Below are 2,815 nucleotides of genomic sequence, written 5' to 3'. Positions count from 1 at the left end.
TTTTAATAAAAATTTATGTATGACTAAATTAAAATTTTTATTTATTAAACATATAAATATAACTTTAATTTTTATTATATAAAAATAATTTTAAGTTTTAATATTTAATTTTTTTTTTTTTAATCACTTGAATTTTTTAAGTTCTTATAATAGAATTATAAACAATTATTTTTTAAGTTTGTTTTTTTCTGAGTCCAAAAAATAATGATATAATCAAACTCAATAATAACATGTAACATATTAACTTGTGATGAACAAAATAAAATTCAACAAAATTTAAGTGAGATGGACAAAATATGATGTAAAAATAAGGATAAAGAAAATAGAGCAATCTTTAAAATACAATATGAATAATTAATAAATGTATTAATAGTTAAAATTTTGAAAGCAATAAATTGATAAATATGAAAATATTATCAGTATTAATATTATTATTTTTGTTTTCACCTTTTTCTTCATCATTTCACTTACATTTAAAATTTAGTATCTTTTTGAAATTATTTAAAATATTTTTATTTTTTAATTCAATTAGATCTATAAGTATATATATTTTATATAAATATATATATTTTAATTATTTAATTAAAATTTAAACAATAAGTATTTATCTTTTAATTAAAATGATTTGTGATTCATTAAAAATACTTTTAATACATAATATTTTTAATATATTTTATAACATATATTAAAATATATTTATTCATCTTATTTCTTTAAAAAATATTAATTTATTTTACAAAATGATATATAAATAAATTCAAAGTTTTATCTATTGAATCTATGAATTCAAATAATAATTAATATAAAAAAGATAATTTTAAAAATTAATTTTATTAGAATGAATATTAAAATTTAAAATTAAACTAAATATTTTTAAAAATGTTAAAATAAAAAATTTGTTAACGTTGAGAATGTTTTTTTTTGAAGTTTATAAAAACAAATCTTATCGTGTCATTTAATTTTAGCTAAGAAATTTTAAGATTTATTTTTCCCTGAACGTATGAATTATAGTTGTTGCAAGGAAGCATTTTGTCAGGCAACGATATAGAGAGAGAAGGGGCCCGATACAAATAAGTTGCACTGTAGCCAATGCCTGCTGAGGCACTTGGGCATTGAAGGGCTTGTGACTGACAAACACACGATGTTGATGAAGGACCACCCACAGATAAAAGAACACCTCATGATTTGACCAACACAGAGGCCAAAAAAATAATGTAGGGATCTATGTTCTCCCCTTCCAAACAAAAGTGTGCATGGTACAAGGTAGAGATACTGACATACACGTACTTGAATAAAAATGACACAGGGCCTGTAGGGGCCTTAAACAATTTTTCCTTCACTTTCTTTTTGAAAAAAAGATTTGCATGCACAAATAAATTTGCCCCTTTTCTTGCCAAGAAACAACATGTGTTTTATTTAAATGCTTTTTACATAAAAAGTGGATCTGTTAATTATTTTTGTGATTTATAAAAAATCATCATTTCATTTTTCGTGCATAAAGTCATACAACCTTAGGCCAAAATTATTTTTCCTCAAAAGTCAACGTTGCCCAAATTGGACATATGCTATATAGAAATGGGGATTTTTTTGGATGTAGTGAGCTTAACGGTGATGCCCATCTGGACTCAAAGTGACTAGAATCAAAGGTCCCCCCCAAATCCAATGCAAAATCCTCTTAAAAACATAGATCTGAATAATGTTGTTGAACCTCTCACGAAGAGAATAGGGGCATGAAAACATGGAGCTATTATACCATGTTGAAGTCAAGGAAAGGTCAACTCATAACTCTCAAGAATCACTTACACACAAACACATGTCATAGAAAGAGATAACCAAAGCTATGGATTCTCGAATTTAGAGATCTATGATAGATGATATATTCTTGATATGCAAAAGATAAATTGCTATTCAATCAAAAAGTGTAAATTATAAAGAGAGATCAATACTTATAAAAGGAGATCAAAACCCTAAAAGATAACCAACCTAGGTTGCAAGACAATAATTAATAAAAGAATTATTTATTATATGCCCAAAATTCAAATTAAGTAAAATAGAGCTAATAAGTGACTTAATGATTAAATAAAAAAGATTTGATCAATAAGATAATACCTTATTACTGTAACATTAACATGTTTTTCATATTATTAGTTTTAGAGTGAAGTACCCCTAGCCATGCATTTAATTTTATATTATTTATAGCAATTACCAACTCACTTCTAGCTAATCTAATTTAATTTTTAATTTGGATTAAATGTAAATTTATTTGTGTAGAGTGTACAATAATATTACAACAAAAATATTATATTACAATAGAAAATAATATCCCAAAATAAAGAAGGCAAAGACAATATAACAAAAAGAGATACGATTAGAGTAGTCCAATCAAAAAAATTGCTAGAAATAAGAAGGTAGCTATGTTGAACATAGATGAAATTTAATTAGCTAATCAAATAAAAATATGTTTAGATATGAATTCTTTTACAAAAAATAAGTGGTATCTAGGCTAGTAGTGTTGGAAATACAATTTACAATTACTCACATGCACACCAAATACTTTTAACCTACCCCAATTGATACAACTACAACTTTGTAGAAAACTATGGTTATTCATGATTTATTTTTCATACTTATGGAAAAATTCCAAATGCCTTTTTTTAATAATATTAACAAATCACTTCTCTATCAACATATATATGTTGAGTGATAGGGAGTTTCCAAATTAACCCTATTAGTTACGGTTTGGCAACTCTAGACCTTATTCTTTAGGCCTACTACTAGAACTACCTCTTTATTCCGTAGGGTTCACTTTAGACAA

Source organism: Cupressus sempervirens, chromosome 1 (genome assembly GCF_028749045.1).
Source record: "Cupressus sempervirens isolate cs-2001-9-10 chromosome 1, ASM2874904v1, whole genome shotgun sequence".
Classification (NCBI taxonomy): Eukaryota; Viridiplantae; Streptophyta; class Pinopsida; order Cupressales; family Cupressaceae; genus Cupressus; species Cupressus sempervirens.
The sequence above is the reverse complement of the archived record's forward strand: the minus strand, read 5'-3'. Positions refer to the sequence as shown.